The 19,859-nt window shown below is 39.8% G+C and overlaps 1 long non-coding RNA gene across 1 annotated transcript in view; it reads left to right on the forward strand.

Annotated features, from left to right (window-relative positions):
• Positions 1-14,419, forward strand: part of LOC128087703 (uncharacterized) — a 126,179-nt gene extending 111,760 nt beyond the window's left edge. The window contains exon 6 of the long non-coding RNA XR_008209945.1: positions 14,409-14,419. This is a non-coding gene — a long non-coding RNA (uncharacterized LOC128087703). The remainder of the gene's footprint in view (positions 1-14,408) is intronic.
• The last annotated feature ends 5,440 nt before the right edge of the window (positions 14,420-19,859 follow it).

The following is a 19,859-nucleotide window of genomic DNA, read 5'->3' on the forward strand; positions in this document are numbered from 1 at the left end:
ATTTTAGTCCTCTGCTGTATTGATCCCTAAGGAACTGCTGGAGTCTGAATTATCTGCACTGCACAGCCCAGCCTGAGCTTCATAAGCTTTCAAATGAGTGGAATTTAATTGAGAATGTTCCCTGTGCAGTAAAGGAACAGAAGAATCAAACTAGATGCTCTGTACTTATCAAAGCCTCCCAGATGCAATTAGTGAGAGTGAAATAACACAAGAATTATTTTTATTTTTCTCATCAGCTTTTGAGTTCAGACATATTATGTCACATGGAACAGGAAGCAGATCTTGATATCATCTGAACATCATTACCAGTAAATAAACAAAAGCTTGTGTCACTGAAAATTTAGTCTGTGTTTCAGTGAAAGTGCTTATGTACCCAATATATATGGGCAAAAAAAGTAAACCAGAATATTTGCACAGTTTCTCACTGGTGGCTTGGATTTATATAGAATTTGGCTAACGACCAAACAGGGAGGAATGATTACTTATTTACTGGTGGAAAAGTAAAAGCACAATGCATGCTCACTCTTCAGACCAGAGTGGAAGATGCACTAAAGAAAATAACAAAATGTGATAGTGAAGTAGTAGAGTATCTCTGTATTTTGAGAATGGGGTAGCTCTGCTAGAAACATTCAACCTAATGGTTACAGTGCATAGGCATGGATGCATTTAAGATTGCTTTGTGTGGTGTTAAAAAAACATCCTTTAACAGAGCACTCTTTGGTCCAAAATAGAGCAGAAAGTTGTTTGCTTTGGTCAGATCCTACAGGAAAGTTTTGCACTGGTACCTCTCTGGAAGCAGAATTATCTTAAGGCATTTGCTGTGAAAACTCCTGGCACCGTTATGAATTACTAAAGAAGTCTGTGCCCCAGAGTGTTTTTTGGTCACCAAGTCTTATTTCAATAACCTGAAGTAAGGATACACTCAGTGCAGAAGGCAGAAAATGTTTATGTAAACTGTAACATTTTCCATGGAAAGATTAAGAATAATCTTTGAGCTAAGTATTTACAGACCTAAATGTAAAATAAAGGTAACTTAGTTTTCCTTTCCTGCTGGTTTCTTCATCTGTGAAAAGAGATCTCTAAACTAATCAAGTTGCTTTTCCTGTTGGCTAGATGGCAAGAAGTACATCCAGAAGCTATTGCATAATCAGTTTTTTATAAACATGAATAAGTTTGAAATCCTGGTGACACAGACCATTGGAGAGAAACAGCAAATGGTTGTGGAGAGGTTCTGAAGACGAAAGCTGGAAATACTTTATGGAGACAAATGGGAAAAATATGACCATGAGCACCCTTAAAAAATAAAAATTCTAGCATGTTTTTATTTTGTTTTTAGCTCTCTTCTACTTGAAAGCATTATATTGAACCATTTGTTTAAGCCCCGCACTTCCAAAATAGCAAAGCTTTTTGAGAGTGGGACCAGAAAAGAAACTGATTGGAAGTTTATCTTCAGTTTCTGTTCTGATACTTCATGTATGCCTGTGCTTCCTGCTTTACTGGAGTGCTGCAGCTGTTTGTTTTGGGCTTGCTGATGGTACTTCTGGCAGGTGCATATCTCTCCAAGTTTGACAGGAAGTGACTGTTTTGTTAAAACCTTCAGATGGCTCCACTCCTCCTTGTGCTTGCTAATGCAGTCACTGCCTCATCATTTCTCACTTTCTGAGAGATACTCTGGAAGGCAGGATGGGTGAGTTTGTCTCATCCCTGCTCTTACAGGGCCTTTCCTCTCGTCTTGCCTGGGGATTTTTCTGTCCCTATGGCTCCAGCCTTTTGCTTATCTACTGGCATGTCCCATCCTGCGCCAGGGCAGCAAATCCACTGTTTTTATTTTGAATCATCTGGAAATGCTGATGCTGGATGAAAGGTTTTTATGCTAACGTAACACTTGTTGTGTCTTTCAATTGATTTTTCATTTTTATCTAAAATTTTCTGGCTTGTATAAGTGTGGGTAAAAATAGTGGATAAATGTGGGTTAAAAAAAGTGTTCTGGATACTGCGTGGTGGCTAGCAGGATTATTTTGGATGCACTGTTGCTCTCATCTGCGGACTGAGCTGCAAAATTGCTGTGAGAGAGTGAAACATCTTGGCAGAGATATAGAGCTACTTTCTTATCTTGAAGGGAACAGGGTGAGACTCACTCTGATATGCAAAGTCATTATGATTAATGGCTAATATCCTCTGCATTAAAACAAATTTGTAGCTGTAGATTTCAAAATCAGTTTGGGGATAATTCTAGTCTCCATCAATATACAAAGGTACTGATTCAGCTCCACATTCCTCTTTCTTTCCACTGGTAATATTGCTACCCTAACAATTTTCAAAAGACATTAGTATCCCTAAGGAGTGGATAAAGGGGCTTTTTAGCCAGATGTCCCACACCTGTCAGTGCTGTGCAAAAGCAGAGACAGTGGTCAGGGTGCTCAGGGCTAGTATGGCCCATTAAGATGTATCACTGGGCAGAGCTTCTGCTGGTTAAAGCCACCAGGAAGTTTGAGCAGACAAAAATCAGGAAGCCTTAGTTTTTCCTTAGATCACCTCACTTCATACCAAATCTCTAAATTGTTTTGGTTTTGTTTTTTTTTTGTTGTTGTTGTTTTGTTTTCCTCTGCAAGCACTCTGTGCAAAAAGACTCATTCTTCTCTTTCACTTCTCTACCCTTAGTATGAGCAATAGGTCTGGAATGGGAACAGTGAAAACTAAATCAGAAATAGTCAAGACAGGGTGGTGAAACTTTACAGTCAGGACAACACTGAAAAATCACCATAGAGTAGAACTTTAGGAATGAATAAATCTCATAGCATTAGTGCTTCACATCACTGACTGCCTAATTTTCTAATGCTTCTGAGATGCGATAGCAGAAATTATCTCTGCTAATTTTCTGTAGGCCAGTTATGTGTATCCTGCTGCTTATCTGTTTTGGTAATTTCTGCTTAATTAATATTCACAAATTTATTCCTATTTATTTAAAGGGATCAGTCAGGTTTTTAAAAGAACATGAATGAGAAAAAATGAAATGACAGTCTTTATGCTGATATTTTTTTTCAATATATCACATGCCTCACCCACACCCACACTGCAGATTTTTGTGTTTTTAAAAAAACAAGGGCTACCGAATAGTTTTGTCCACTTTATAAGTAAGCTGCATGTTTTAGCAAACATGTCTGGACTTTTAAAAATACTAATAAATGGCTCCATTCACTATAGAAAACCCTTCAAAAAAGGTTTCCTCTTACTTATGTTAGTGACAACAGCTTCAGAAGACATGCACAAACACAAAAGAAAAAGGGAAATTTGGAGAAGAATGCACTACAGAACTGTATTCCCTCCCTTCCTTGGGATTTTCAAAGAATTACACATAAAAGTCAGGAAAATATACTACTTTTGGAATATGAGCAATAGAGTTTGAAAATAAATTGTGCTAGTCATGCTACAACTTTAATTACTCATTTCATGACTTTACAACTCTCATGAAAGATGTATTTGAAGATTATAAATTAGTACTTTCCTATCGGCCTTGAAATATTAGTATAATAATTCTTTAGAATGAATAAAGACCTACAAAGATAGTTTTATGAAAAGAAGGGATTTTATTGTGTAATTAAGTTTTCATTCACATCATCTATCTTTTAGAGGAAAAAAAATCATATGGGACTTCTAAGAAGGTTTCACATGACTGAAAAGAAAGGTTAATTAACTTTACTTATCAGGTTGCATTAGCGAAATAGTTTTATCTCCAAATGGAACAGAAATTGGGAAAAATTCTCTTGGTAAAATGTGTTGGAATTAGCAACATCTGCCTTGTATCATGTCCTGCTAAACAGAAGAGAAGGTATCAAAGAAGTACCCCGCTATAATCCACTGATTGTGGAAGGACCATTGGTCCTCAACAAAAATAGATGTAACATGCTATGGCAATTGGCCTGGAGTTCCTGGTATAAAAAGAGACTGATGTATTTCAAAATGAATGACACACAGAGATAGTTTGCAAAGGGAACTCAGAGAAATTATGATGAAAGTATTTTCTATTGCCTTTCTCTGAAAGAGGCTTGTTGCTTGGCTGCTTCTGGATGCAACAAAACAAGAAAAAACCTCTCTCTCTAGACCTTCCACTTGTGCCCTATTACAATTCTTTCAATTCTGAGTACATTTTGTCCTTCCAACTCATTTTTTTTTCTTGCAGAGGGAATTGTGGAGTACTGATGGCTGCTGCTTTCAGCATCTCCCAAACTAACTGATGGATCATCCTCACTTGTGCAAACTTGATGTGGAATACTGAAACCCAAAAACAAAAAAAACCATAGAACCATGACAACTTGCCACCGGATGCTGTCCTGGGGCTATGGTTCTGACCCCCTGTGTGATCCTCTATGTGACACCAGGTGCCTGCTGCCTACAGATCACCATTCCTGGCTCTCTGTCTAGCACTGTTCTCCTTCCAGCACCCAGCCTGCTTACAGAGCTCGCTTTGCCATGAGATGGGGCACGTAGTGTTCTTTCTGCAGGCCCTTTGGCATATGTGTGAAATGTTGTATCGAGTGTAAGTGAGCATAAAGGACAAAGCAGGAGCCACTCAGTCCAGTGACTGAGAACTCTGTCCCTGAATGTGTTAAATGGCTCTTGTGTGTTGTATGTTTTTAGGCCTACTTTCCAGCTGACCTTCCAAATCACAGATAGAATGTTTCCCTCTCTGGCAGTTGGGTGGCTCATTGATGTACATGGCTTATCTTAAGCAGGCAGCTAAACTTCTCTGTCATCTTCATCATATACTAGCTAAAGCCTCAGTCAAACTTCTGCAGATGTCTTAAGGCTGACCATGTCTTGGTTTCATTCTCTCTTTGAGATGGATACAGTATTTATTTTTGAAAATAACAATGAATGAATCCCTGCCAGTGACATAAAGGATAATTTGAAGAGTGAAAATGATGGGTATACAGGCTTTACATAGCTACTTAAGTATAAAAAGCTATGTCTCCATATAGGAACACCTGAGATATCAATCCAACATTCTTCTCTAATAAACTCAGTTCAGCCCGAGAGACTGCAAAACCTGACGGTAAATGAGATATGCCACTGTGGCTGTTAAGTTTGCTGCAATGCTACAGGCCTGATTTCATGCTAATCTAGCTTGATATGACCTCATTTCAGTTAATGTAGCCAAAATCTGATAAAATATTAGGTTTCATAAGTCTGCTTGCAGAAAAAGGTGATTAGAAACAAGATTTTCCTGGCATTGCTGCTTCTGCTTGTAAGCTAAAAACACAAGTAATTTTTCATTTACAAAATTTAAATTGCTGTTTTTAAATGAAAGTATGTGCTTAAATACATGAATTACATAAAACATACCTGAAGCTGGGAAAAGAATCTGGAAAGGATCATTAGAATTGATCAGAGAAAAGAAAGAGCAGTACTCCAAAGTACAATAAACTTTGTAAGAGTTCTGGTGTAAAATAATGCTAGCTTTTATGAGCATTCAAAATAGCAAATTTAAAAGGAAATTTAAAAAATTTTAAATTTGATAATTAAAGATATTATTTAAAAGAACTTAATCAGACTCTTAAACGCATATGCGTAATGCTTAACTAAACCACACTGAGTTTATAAGAGTACCTACGAGTTTAGCAGAGGCTTTGCTAATTTGAATTTACATCTCCTTTTTCTGTTTTTCTCAATCGACTTCTGCACTTTCAAAGAGTAAGCTCTATCTCTAACAAACTGAAAAATCTATGCATGGAAATCTGTTTTTATAAGACTTAATACAGGCAGCCTGGCCTGGCTTTTGAGCGTGGTTGGATTACCAGGTACTGACATCTCCTTTTTGTAAAGCCTGAGTTTACTCTGCTGCTTCACCCAATTGTTTCACCATCCCTGGAGCACAGAATCACGTGCTGGTTTGCCTGAGCAGAGGGTTGGAATCTAATGGCTGTTTCTGAGAAATGTTTGTATCTGGGACTCTAAGAGAGCTGTTTGTATCTCTTTCTGTTCACTCAGAGAGCTTTCTGCCATCTCATCTGGAGTCCTTCTCCGTGCAGCCTCAATAGGCTTTTGTTTGCCATGTTCCAAACCTGATTTTTATTGGTTGGATTTGATGTTGATTCAAAACTATTCATTGTGTCTCTTTGTTGCTATTTTGTCACCATCTCCTATCATTTATTTCCAAATTAAAGAGGTAGGTTGTTTTCTCGGTCTACACTGGCAAGCCTACCTGGATATTGAATATATACATGAATTGTTTTAGCAGCATCTTGTATTCGTTACCATGCCCGCTTGCTAGGCCTGTCCTGAATAAAGAGGAGGAATTCAGCAGTTGAACAGTAGAAGTTATGGAACAGTCCCTTCCTGTGCTCAGCACACGGAAGACAACAAATGCTTTATGTGGTGGGCAGTGCTATTTCTGATTTCCTCAGAGGGCTTTGTGAAGTGGGATTTCAAATACAGACTAAGGAAGAAAAGAAGCCAGGGCAGGACCTAGACAGCAAGATGCTCACTGAGCTTGCTGCCATGCAAACTTCTGCCAGGCTTTCTGTTGCTACAGTGATCCCTGTTGTTTAAGGAACAACTTAGTAAGGGCAGGGAGTGGTGGTGCTGGGAAAGACAAAAGAAGCCAACTTGGAGAAATAATGAGGGCACTCTGAAGAAGAAAAAGCCTTATGTTCTTTTTGTTTGAGCCACTGTGATTTATGTAATTTGGGACAGGAAAGAAAGGATTCATCTGTGTGTCAGACAAGCTTGTGGAAGCTTTGAAAGCTTTTTGGGGAATTGATCCTTGTGAGAATCAAGCTGTCATTGGCTTAAGTGGCAGAGGCACTTGTGGGATTACAGAATCAAAGGAGGAATAATTTAGGAAGCCTACCAGTTACAACCTGAATCTATACTTAATGTTACCTATGGCACCTATGAAATTGTTCTTTGTGTCTATTGCTATTGCTGAGGCTGAGCCTGGCTGCAGTGATAGTTGTGCCTGCATGGCATGGTGCTCAGAATCCCCCGTTTCTGTTTGCTTCTTGCCTAGTATCCTCTTAGCCTCTCTGCTGGTGGAACTAACAGGAGAAATACTAGGTAGAGAATGGCATTACAGTTGCACATTGCTCTCAGCATACTCACAAAAGCACCTAAAGTTAAATTTCTTTTACTGATGGACTTCGTGTAAAATCAAGAGTGTTCCAACTACTTTTAATCCCCTCATTTTTCCTGCCAGACATGTGTTTGGCTCTGCATTCTTAACATCCAGCAATCACTTGCGATTAACCTTCTGAACTTGTAACACTGCATAAGTCTATTACTGATTGTAAATGATTACTTTTTACTTCTACCTGAATAAATTCTGCTTTGGTTCATGTTAATTGAAACTCCACATGGACTTTACAGCCTTCTAAAGGATCTCTGCTTGCATACAAGTTGCTTATTAAGTATCACTTCCTATCACATTTTTCTTTCTTTATCCATAGCTGACTCTGCTCCTAAGTGAGCAAAAGAAGGAACTGTGCTTTCTGAATGATGTTTAAGTGAATGTCATAGAAGTCAACTGTGTTCAGCTATTTATACTGAGAACACTTTCATGTCGTACAGAAGCTCCAGTGCAATTGATCTTCTGTCAGAGGCACCTCACTCTGCATTTCTCTGTTAAGATTTGGGTGTGAGATAGCCAGGTGTTAGTGGACAGGTCTGTGCTCTGGGAACTGCTAGAACATGTCATACAGCGAAGGTTATATTTTCAGAAGAATTGAAATCCAGTCTTCTCTAGAGGTATCTAATAGCTTCTCAGGTTGAACAGGCCTTGGACTTTCAGATCTGGTGTGTTTCTGTCATGCTGTAGCTAACTCCTAAGGACTTACAAGAGAATTAAGCATGTTTTTCTTTGCCCTTGGCCCCTCTGAGAGGATACCCAGAGCAGGAACCACTATCGCCCCATGTTTCTTCTCCAAAGAGTATTTTTGCATTTCCGTTGGTTCTCAATTTGTTTTCCCTATCTCTCTGATGCCAGACTATTGCAGAATGTATTTCCAACAAAAGCAGCTCTCTGCGTTCTCTGCCATTTGCATCCTTTGCGAAACACTGGCCAATACAGTAATGCTTTTCTATGCATTTTTGTCACTGTGCTTCATTTTACCCTTTGCAGGATCTCCGTTGTCAGCTTACTGAGGGACAGCCCCAAGGTCCTTACCAGCACAGCTGCTTTACTGTGGGAAACCGCTGCAACTGGAGTGCTTATGCAGTCCAGTTTGTGCTGTGTCAGTTTACTTGGATAGGAGTTCCCCAAGATTAGGAGTGTGTTTCAGTTGTTGCTGTGGTTTAGAAACGATCACAAATCCCAATGAAGCCAGCTCATTCCTTGAGTGCCTCTCTGGAAAAGCCTGCCTGTCAGAATTGAATGAATGAATGAATGAATGATTTCTAATGAAAAAAAAAGTGTTTTAATCCCTGTCAGATTTGAAGAATTTCTAGGCAGACTACTTTTATTGTTTCTTTTCCAAGAGCTTGTGTCAGTACTGTCATAAACTGCAATAGAAATATCATTTTATGAATGTGTCTGAAGGTTATTGCAGAGCCCAATTGAACATACCCAGAATCAATATGAGTGTGATTACACAGTAGTGAGCTAGCACCTGGAAGTCTATGAAGAAATTCAGAAAGGGTAGTCTTGACTCATTACTTGCCTGCTTGAGTTTAATTGCTTTCCTCTGTCAGAGTGACTGACAATGTGTTTGTTGTCTGACCCTCTTTCCTTGATTTACTCAGTCTTTTTCTAATTATCTCCTGATTCTGCAGTTCCAGGAACTGCCCATCTTTGCTACAGATGCATGCTGCTCAACCTTCAGCATGTCAGGCTGCTCTTCAAAATGACTTCCTGTGCAGAACTGATGTTCTCAGGACTACAGTCATGCTCTGCTGCTGCTGCAGGTAAAAATATACATCAACATTATCAGTGAGAAGGAAACATTTAGCTTAATTGTAGAGACTAACTCCCATAATTCTGCTCTCTTCCACTTGAGGTAGCTGATATTGCCTTAAAAATCCTGTTTATGACCTTAAAAATCCTGTTTATGATTGTAAGCAAAAGCGTTCAAAAGCTCTGTGACTGACCAAACTGTTGTGGAGAGTCGAGCAATACCATGGAACTTTTGTCCTGAATTATTTCCAAATCATTGTGCTGCTTATACAATAAAGAGCAGTAAGGTTTGCCTGGAGACTAGGAAAGTGTCACCTGTCTTTGAAAATCATTTGAAAATTAATGTGCCTTCAATTTTACTTTTTCCTTGGGTCAAATTTGTTAATGGAAGTGTTCTGCCAATAGGATCACCCATGTGCATTCAAGTTAACAGCAAGAGTTATAGAGAATTAAAAGCCTTATTGAAGGCTGTGAAAAAGAAATGTCAGAATCTCAGAATTTCATCACCAGAGGAAGGCACTCACAATGCAAAATCTGTCTGGCACTGTCAAGTATTCTGAACCAGTGTTAGTTCAGACAAGTGGAATCACTACAGGGTTTTACTGATGAATACTTCTAATTGCTTTGCTAATCCTCTAAAGGGGAGTCTTAAAGCAAATGTGTCTTGAGAATATGAGGTTGAATTTAGAATGAGCTCTGTGTGCATCAAAATTGTGTGCAAAGCTACATATCATTCTACGTGTATCTCTCCTGTTTATGTATATCTGCTATGCTTTTGTGTAATTATGTTGTGGTTTTTTTGAGAAAAAGGTCTGAAGTAGTGTTGAGCTAAGTAATAGAGATCTGCAGCAGTCTCTGAAGAAACATGTCGAATAACAAAGGAGCAAAGATCCTTGCCTGCAAATGAAGTCCGCTTCTATTAACAGTTTTAACACTGATAGTACATCAATTTGTTGCTAGGCTCTGTAGGTGACATTTTCTTTATTAAGGTCTGTAGATCACTTTTTAGTAAGATGTGAAGTTCTTGATTGCTCTCATTTTTTACATACTTTTTACTTAGAGATATTTCCCGTACTGCAGCACCTGTAACTGCAAGCAGTGTCTCAAATATTGCATCAGAACCTGTTATTCCTTTGCTTTTATTGTCATTTTAATATCTGCTCTTTTCTGCCTCTGTCCACCTTACACCTCACAGGCAATTAATGCTGGCAGTTCCAAATAGTTTTTGAACTCCTTTCCTTGTCAGGGATTTTTTTTTTTCTCATATGCTGAGCTTGGATTACTTTACAATTTCAAATTACTTTTTTCTTCTATCCCTTTCCCTGTCCCCACTCAAAAAAAAAAAAATTTGTCTCTTCATCTAATTAATTCATCTCCATGGATTCTGGTACTATTGCAGTGAAGCTGAAATTTTCAGGGGAAGGTTTAAGTCATGAAGTGCTGATTTGATGAAATTGTAGTACTTCATAGGAATTACTGATTTGTTCATTCCTTCAAGGAGCTATCAGAATATTTTGATAGCTGGAAATACTGTTTTGGAAGGAATGGCTTTTGGGGCTCTTTTTTGAAGTGAGAATCTTAAATGTGCTTGCATATCACATTTTGCCATATTAGAAAAGCAGATGTATCTCCTGTTCAAAGTGTTATAAATCACAATTTTTTTTAATGCTTTATGTTAAAGCAAACCAAAACTGAGAAAATTACTTTCACAAACCAGAAGTTAGGCTTATATTTCACCAGAGAACTATGTAAGTATCTTTCACTACCAACGCATTCAGTAAACAAGCAGTACAGACAATAACTAGTTTGTGTTTTTTCACCCTTGTTGCTCTGGAAAAGTTGCTTACTTATATAATTTGATTTGGGCAGATTGGTGTTTTTGGTTTTTTTTTGGTTTTTTTTTTTTTTTTAGGGGAGAAAGGGTTACTCACCTTGGTTCTGCTGTTCTGAATTCTCAATTAGCTGATTTATTCTTTCTTCCTGTTTGTGGGTGGAAGACCTTAATTTCATTATTCCTCATTCACCTTTGAATGTCTGGCTCTGCCTACGATAATCAATTATTGCAAGCTTGCTATTTTATTTGGTAGCTCCATTTGTTTACAGTGAGTCAAATTCCCTCCTTAACATTTAACTTCAGTATCCCCTACAGTAACTTGACTTCGTGCTCTGCCTGCAGCAACTAGTTGCAGTAGCCACACTCTGTAAATAACATCCTTTTTATGTATTTGTTCACTAATAACATATCTCTCTTCTATGGACTGAATGTTGCCAGCTTTTTTTCTGCTTTCTTCTTTCCTTTGTGTGCAAGTGGAATTGAGAATAAATACACTTTCAAACCAGGAACGGGACTGTGTAGCACTGAGTAGAAATACTTGCAGTTGTGGAAAGTCAGTTGATATCTAGAATTTCCACATTGAAAGTATTTTTGGTGTTTCCAAAGACTGCAGTTTCTCCAAATTAGATGGAAGAACTGAAAATAACAGAAGTATGGGTTGAATGAGAACTTGTGGGAAACATGTGGTTCAGAATGTGGGAAACTGGCACTGAAAGTATCTTGCTGGGTTTGCTGAAATGTTAGGAGACCTTGTGCCTGGATTTGCCAGAATGTGTCCTCAACTTGAGTATCTCAAACTTGTCCAGCCTGCCCAAATAAGTAAAAGCCATAATTCAAGCATTCAAGGCTGCTTCCTCATTTCTTAACTGTCTACTAGCCAGATTACTGCACTTGTACTGACCAAATATTCTTGTTATGCTCTAGTAGCACACTAATGTCCAAAAAGTACAGATACTGTCAGAAGTGAAAGTCAAGTCGTAAATAGCTCTTCCTTTGCTTCTCTGCAGGCAGGACCTGTGACAACAAGCACATCTTGCATTCCTATTTTCTGAGTCTAAAAGCTGAGTGGGGAAATTTGTTTGAGCTGGCCCATTCAGTGAAACGTTTTTCAGAGCAGATCTGTGGTGGAATCAAGAGTGGGACAGGGTGCTTCCTTTCTCACTAAGCCTGGGGTCTAATTGTGGGATGCATGGCCAGTCTCTCACTGTTTTCTTCTCCTTGCTGAAAACTGTAACAGTGCCTGCAAATGTCTACATGGTGCATCAAATTCAGGAGGAAAAACTCAGGCACATTACTCAGAAGGATTCAGGTATTGGTGTAAATCAGTGTTTAATAACAAACTTAAAAGTTATATGTATGCTATATGAAGATAGTTTATTGAGTTGGAAGGGACCCAAAAGATTATCTAGTTTCAACTCTGCCCCAGGGAGGAGGTTTGCCACCAACAAGATCATACTGCCCAGGGCCTCATCCAACCTGGCCTTGAACATCCCTAGATGGGGCATCCACAGCTCCTCCAGGCAGCCTGTGCCAGTGCTTCACCTTTCTTTGAATAAAGGATATCTCCCCTGTTCCAACGTGGCTCTGAATTCTGTCAGCCTTTGGGGCTGCAAGAGCACATCAATGGCTCATGTCTGGCTTTTCATTCACCAGAACTCTTAGTTCCTTTTCTGCAGGGCTGCTCACAATGAATTCTTCTCCCAGACTGTACGGATACCTGGGACTGCCCCAATCTAAGAGCAATAGCTTGTACTTGGTCTTGTTGAACATGATTTGGTTCTCATGTGCTCACTTCTGAGGCATATATAGGTCTCTCAGGATGGTTTCCTTCTCTTCCGCTGTGGCAACTGCACCACTCAGCTTAGTGTCAAGAGTATGCTCAATCTCATCATCTAAGCCATTGATAAAGATGATGAAAAACATTGGTCCCAAGACTGATTCCTGGGGGACACCACTCGTGACTGACATGAACATATACCTGTGCACCACAACTTTCTGTCTGCAACTGTCCAACCAATTCTTTAACACTGAGTATATTCCAGCTTTCAAATTTTTAGCTCTTCAATTTAGAGATTGTCATGGTCCTGCCCCACGTCTCTAAGAGGCTTATTGGCCTGTGGTTCCTCAGGTCTTACCTTCTTGCCTTTCTTTCTTCTCAGAAACACAAATGTGATGCTTTCTTTTTTTTCCATCTGAACTGTTTGCTTCTAGTGAATGGATGGTATGTTAGTATTATAATACTTTTCAGATTCCTTGCTTTTCTTGTTTGGGTTTTTTTGATTGTTTTATATTGAAAAAATAGGCACCAAGCTTCTAAGCAACTAAAAATGTAATTTGGTTACTCTTGGACTTGGTGTAATTTGCTTAATTAAATGACTTCTGAAGAAGCCATTTCATCTGATGTTAAAATACGAAGGGATGCCAGATTTGCTGTTGTCTGTATTATACTGCATGATTAGTTGTTTAAGGAAATTATTCAGTCAGCTTCACTGAAGCTTCGCTTTAATGACTGCTGTTGAAATCCATTTATTGCTTGTATGTGTTTGATGCTAGATTAAAGGCTCTCGAATGTTTTTACTGTTCTAAATTCTTTAGTGTTTTCTTACTGTTTTATTAGGTACTGAGCAATTAAAACTACTTCTTGATTTTTCACATTAAGCTGAAAAAGTACAAGATTCCTCTGTGATGACTCTTTACCATCACTCAACTTTTGCTTTTTTTTAGTTGTCTAGATAGTTGAAAATGGAAGTAATGAAATATAATAAAGATAATGCATTTACACAAACATTAAGGAGATACATAGTTAAAATGCTAGAAGTATGCTTGCTTTACAGTGTATCATAACTCAGGTCTCCATATAAAGTAAAGAAATAGTAGGCTTCATAAAGTGTTTTCTTCCTTGCAGTTCTACTTTTTCAGGAAATACAATTAGTCTTTCCTCTTATTTAAGTGTGCTCAGATGTAAGTGGCTCAAAACACTGTGTTCCCTTTCCTCATCTGATTCAAAACAAACTGCTCAAATACTTTCATTAAAAATGTTTTTCCAATGTCTTGGCTTTAATGCAGAATCCACTGAAATTAAAACTCAATCTATCCATGATATAAAAGTAATAGAAGCTTTTGTGACATTTCTAAAGAACAGAAATAGACATCCTATTCAACTCAAATGAAAACAGGAGTAGTATCTGCTTCATGTCAGGTACAAAAATAAAATATTCATTTTACAAATAATATGCTGTAGTAAAATACAGGACAGCTTTATGGAGCTGGAGACTGACAGCCAAAAAGAGCCTAGTGGCATTGCATGCTCTTTCTGTGAAAGCTGAAAAAGTCAATGCTACTGGATGGGAAATGTGGGCTGGGGCAAAGACCCTGAGCTGATGATCTGATGTGCATTTCAGCCAGGAGCTGTAGGTACAGCTGGCTTTGCACTACTCTGTCTCTGGCTGCTAGCTGGAGATCATCTACTTACACCTAGGGCTGATATGCACCTATGCATAACCTCCAGCACCCCAACAGCAGATGTGGAAGGGTGCATCATCAGCCTAGCAGAACCGTAAGAGATGGTTGAAGCAATCTGTGATTAAGGAAAGCATGTGCACCCTACATCTCTGACTTTACCATAGCTTTTGAATTTGCAGGGGAGCAAGTATTTATCTATGTTTAATGGTGAATTTCGTATAACAGACCATGAGAGTTAATTCGGTTGTAAATAACTTTCTGTCTTTGGGGGAAGATGTTGGGAGCATTTCACCTCACTTGTGAAAGGCATATCTGTCCCTCACTGTGCTTGATCCTCCAGACACAGTTCTGCATTTCACACCTTCCTGGGTCCTTATACTGACACAATCAGATGCTCTTTTTGCTTGGGAAGGTATATGTAGTGTGAGAGTTAACCAGCCTGTGCTGCTGGAAATTAATGATGATTATACTTGATCTTGCCAGAGCTGACAGCAGGTTGAAGCTGTTGGCAGAGTATTTCAATTCTATCTTTGTGCTGCAGTATTTCCTACTGATCACACACAGTGCTTCCTTGTCTGATGGCTGCAATGAGGGTGAAAAGCAGAGGTGCCTTTGCTGTTTTCTGTAATCTCTGCTAGTGAGCTATAAAGCTGCATGTAGGGCAAAGCTCAATTTCTGCTTGTTTGTGTACCTAAATATAACAAAGGCTTTCTTACAGCCAGGAAGAAAAGTTTCTGGGGAAGAAGGTAATTTCTCTACTGTACCAGCTGATACACCACAGGAAAATAATAATAATTGAAGTGGTTTTGTGCATAGAAACGCACAAAAACCTAAGTGGGTTGATTTAGATGGAATGCATAAGCATTGTTTATGAAAAATGTGCACCACTAGGATCACCACATTGGGAAGTCCTTCAGCATCATTTAGTCTAGCTGTATACCTTCCACCAGTATTTCCCCACTCAACCATGTCCCTTAGTACCAGATCTAAATGTTTCTTGAATACCACCAGGACAGTGACTCAACCACTTTCTTGAGCAGCTTCTTCCAGCTCCTGATCACTCTTTCAGAAAAGAAACTTTTCCTAATATCCAAACCAAACCTCCCCTGGTACAACTTGAGGCCATTCCCTCTTGTCCAATTGCTAAAAACATGGGAAAAGAGGCTCCTACACAGGCTCCTTTTAGGCTATTGTAGAGAGATATATAGTCTCCCCTGAGCCTCTTACAGATTAAACAACCCGGGTTCCCTCAGCTGCTCCTCGTAAGAGTTGTGCTCCAGATCCTCTGTCAGTTTTGTTGCCTTTCTCTGAACATGTTCTTTGGCCTTTCATTTAGTGAAGGGCCTGAGACTAAGCATAGTACTTGAGGTGTGCCTTCATCAGAGCTCAGTACAGTGAGATGGTCAACTCTCTGCTCCTGCTGGCAGTGCTATTTCTCAGACAAGCCAGGATGCCATTGTCCTTCTTGGCCACCTGGGCACATTGCTGCTTAGTGTTTAGCTGAGCATTAACCAATATCCACAGTTTCATTTCTTCCACACAGGCTTCCAGCCATTCTGCCCTGTGCCTAGTAACATTGCCTGGAGTTGTTGAGTGGGTGATATGAAATGCACGTTTATGAGAAAATTTTTAGCTGTGTGCACTTACTTGCGCAAACTGCAGTAATGTAAATGGGAATGTAAACTGCAGATAGCAGCAGAACTGCAGACTACTTCTGATATCTCCAAGTTTCCCTAGGTGTTACTCCTGGGGAGTGGGGGCTGAATTATCTCAAAATTATCTCATTGTAGTAATAACCCTGATAGACCCAAAACAGGTGGGATTTAGTAAGGTATTGCTTGTTCCCTCCTCAACAATGTTTGCAGGATTTAGTTTGTTGTTTGCTTTGAATCTTAATGAGAAAAGCAGGTACAGCCTGAGATTGGGATGGAGGTGAGTGCCTGTAGGACTCCCAGCAGTTCAGGTGATTGCAGCATGCTCTGCAGGTATGTGGCAATGACAGCCTGGTTACAGATTTAGCCTGCTTATAAATGGTCTGGCAATGGCATGAAGAGGTACTTATCTCTGTTGGGTTGTAGGGGAGAGCATCTATTTCAGTGCTGGATGGAAAGACTAGCAGTAGAGATTGCCCTAATCCAAATGTAGGCAGAGGCTATTTGGATGCACCGTGAGGCTCAGTGTGCTTTTTGTGTACCTTTATCTTCCTTCTCAGAAGGTCTGCTCTTACTAAAGTGAAGAAGACTGTAACTGCTGTCCCTTCCTCCCTGTGCTGGTGGAGACTGAGATAAACATACGGTCTCGGGTGATGTGGTGACTCTGGCTGACATAGGACCTTCTCTCTTGCTTTTCCCTGCTGCCCCTCAGAAAGGGATCTGGACTATCTCTGATCCCTTGCCTGAGTGACTGTTGATGGTTGTATGGCAGTACTAGCTTCTCAGCAGCATAGTGTTCAAGAAGGTACAATCAGATCACCACCCCCAGGTGAGCTGTCTGTTCCTAGCAAGGAGCTGCAAGGAAGAAAGACAAGGAGACCTGAGTGTCAGAGCTATCCTGGTGCCTGTAGTTGATGATAAAAGGCTGTTAATAAGAGTTTTGAAGTCATGGCAGTTGTTTTCTCTGCATAAGTTGCTGCCTCTTCTCTTATACCTGCCTTCCTGTCGTTGTCTTTTTTTTTACCCTTAATATTTCTTTCCCTTTCCTTTTATCCTAATGGTTTTCTGCACTGGAAAGTCAGAGGAGGGTTTAATCTGGGGAATTACATGTGTTTTGTATGTGTGTACAGATAAGGCATATAAAGCTTAAGAATGCACAGAGCCACTGGAAGGTGCTTAACACAAAGGATGATTTCCAGGTGCCTTTGCTGAGCATCTTTATGTAAGGAAAAACAAAAATATCTCCCTTCACAGCTGTAAAAATTCACATGCTATCTTCAGCCTAGGGGTGCTCCTGAGGTCACTGGGGTATGAAATCTGCATGTTCTGGCAAATGAGCTGTCACTGTTGGCAGAAGCAGCAGCAGATGTAGACATCTTACTGGAAAGCAACCTATTCCGGTGGGACCATATGTGCTCTTCCAGCACAAGCTCACAGAAGTGCTATCTCAGATGAAATGAGTGTGTCTTGGCATATTCCCTGCTGCAAGCAGGAGGCAGGAGTCTTTTTTTTCTCCTTCTTCCCTTAAGAATAGAGTGTGCTTCCTCCCACTTAGGGAGGACACTGACACTGGTCTTTTCCTTCTGTATCTGAGGTGGAGAAGGAATGAGGAAACTTTCTGAAGGTGCAGAGCAAACACCTTCCTCTTAGTGTTGACAAACATGAAGTGCTTCATAATAATCAGACTGCTGATAATAAACCTTAAATCTCCAACCAAGGGCCAATAAAAAATTGTGCTTGGTACTGGTCTCGCTATACTGTGATACTCAATATCACAGTGTATGTCTTACAATTCCGTTTCAGTAAAAGCCTTTCTAGTAAGGGTAAATCTCTTGTCCTAATATATTCTCATATTTATCCTCATTGTTGGAAGTAGTTGCCTGACAGTATCAAGTCTGCTTGCTTCAGCAGTGTGGCAATTGCTTTCTGTGCCTTGCGGAAGCCCTCTGATGTGCTGTGTGTCTGTCTTCTATATGTAAGTCATGAATTCACTTTATACCTCATTTCACGTAGAATAAATGTGAACTCCCTGTTTCAGCTTCATGTACTGCCTTTTAAATGATGGTCTGAATTTTTGGAATTCTGGTCAGAAGCACAGAAGCACTGGTCAAATTTCTGGGAGAAAGAATGGTGAGTGTAAGGGTAGTGAGCTGTCTTGGATAAAAAGCTGTGACTGCTGTTATGGCAGCTTGAAACAGGGATATACCAAAGCGATCTAAAATTGCAAAACTCCCCAGAGATGATCTTCCAGATTTCCTATGTATATAGCGGTCCACAGACCCCAGTGAAAGAGTAATCCACAATATCTTTCCCTTGTCATAACACAGAGCATAGGAATCAGGGAGAAGGGAAAGTTCCAGTTGCATGATGCCTTGTTGCTTCTCAAATGTAGGTCTTTCTGTTATTAGCTTTAAACACTATTTTGCAGGTCATGACTGTACTGGTTTAAAGAAATCTAAACACATATATAATCCTAGCATAAATATGTACAAACCTACTGAAATGAAATAGAAACCCCAGGAGGGGGAGCTAGGATGTGACATGTGGAAATCAAACTCTATCACCACAGAGTAGTTATAAAGCAGGTATGTTTAATCAGCATATGCCAGATGCAGGGGGATATTCTCACCTAACCTGCATACTGGAGGGCAAGAAAGGCACATACTTAAAGAGGAACTTACTTACATAAGATGTCCAAGAAAAGGTTGGATTTTTACAATGAGTCCCCAGAATGATTGACATTCCCCCCTTCGCCCCAAGTCTCCACTCTTTTACACATGTGTATCTCTCTGGTCTTTCTGATGAAGATCATTTTGTTATTTTCTTGGACTTGGTTTGGGATGGAGGACGCTTGGATGGCTCTTGTTGGTCGTCTTGTTGGCCACAACTCTGCTCACCAATCCGCTGCTTCTTTGTTAATTTGTGGTTTGCTGTTTTAGTCTACTGTCTCACATTCCAGAGATAGGGGAGCTAACAGTGTTCTTTGGAAACAATATGAGACCTTCTGTCTGCACTAATTGTCTAAGTCTGTAGAAAAGCATCTGTTATCAGCAGCAGGAAACTGGCTTAGCAAGGTCAAATCTGCAGCTGCCGATTCAACACCTCACATAACTTTCAACCTAACTTACTTTCCTTAATTCAGATGTGACTATAGACTACATGCAACAAACTTGGATCAATCAGATGGTTTTTCAACAGGAAGTCGAAGTGCTGGCAAGGTGTTCTTCAAATACAGTAGGACATGAGGTATGCAGGCAGAAACATGGTTTTTTGCCAAAGTGAAGTGGAAAAGACAATAAGTTAAAAGCTTAGAGAGAGAATGATACTGTGGTAGGGCTACTTCAAAACAGGAGAGAACAGCAAGCAAGTCTGGCTGTTGTCACAGCGCAAAGAAATAAAGCTGAGCTCACCATAGAAGCAAAAGACTGCTGTTTTTTGCATTTGGACTCCAAAGGAGCATACTGGCTGAGCTAATTTGTACACAAATCTGTCTGTAATGTAATTATGCATTGGTGAGAAGAGCTGGGAGAGATAAGGTTCACTTTGGAAAATGCAGCCCTTTCACAGTAAGACCTGCAGGATAATGCAGTTCTGCCAAGAATCAAAGTCTTTGGTTGAACTTCGGAGCACCTTCTATTAGCCTGACCTTTGCTTGATGATTTGTTTTACATGGTAATTTGTAGGTGGCAGAGAGTCAGCTTACTGTAATCAAGGTATCTGTAAGCGCATAAATGTTAGTATCCGTGTCTTGAACTGCTCTTGCTTCGCACCAAACAGATGTGGAGTTGTCATCTGCACAGCTGCTGGTATTCTTCCATTACGCTGAAAATTGGTCCCTTGCCCTGACAGACAAATCTCAGTTTTCTCTTCTTATGGCTCACCACTTCAGCTGCCCCTCAAAAACGAATAAGCTCCTAGTTCTCTGGAGCTGAGTCATCTTTTACCTTACCTCATTCCCTGAAAATGGGCATCAAAATAGATGCTTCAAGAAGCTGTCATGGCAGTTGCTGTCTGCCTTCGGTTT

Source organism: Tympanuchus pallidicinctus, unplaced genomic scaffold (assembly GCF_026119805.1).
Source record: "Tympanuchus pallidicinctus isolate F22 unplaced genomic scaffold, pur_lepc_1.0 scaffold31, whole genome shotgun sequence".
NCBI classification, from domain to species: domain Eukaryota; kingdom Metazoa; phylum Chordata; class Aves; order Galliformes; family Phasianidae; genus Tympanuchus; species Tympanuchus pallidicinctus.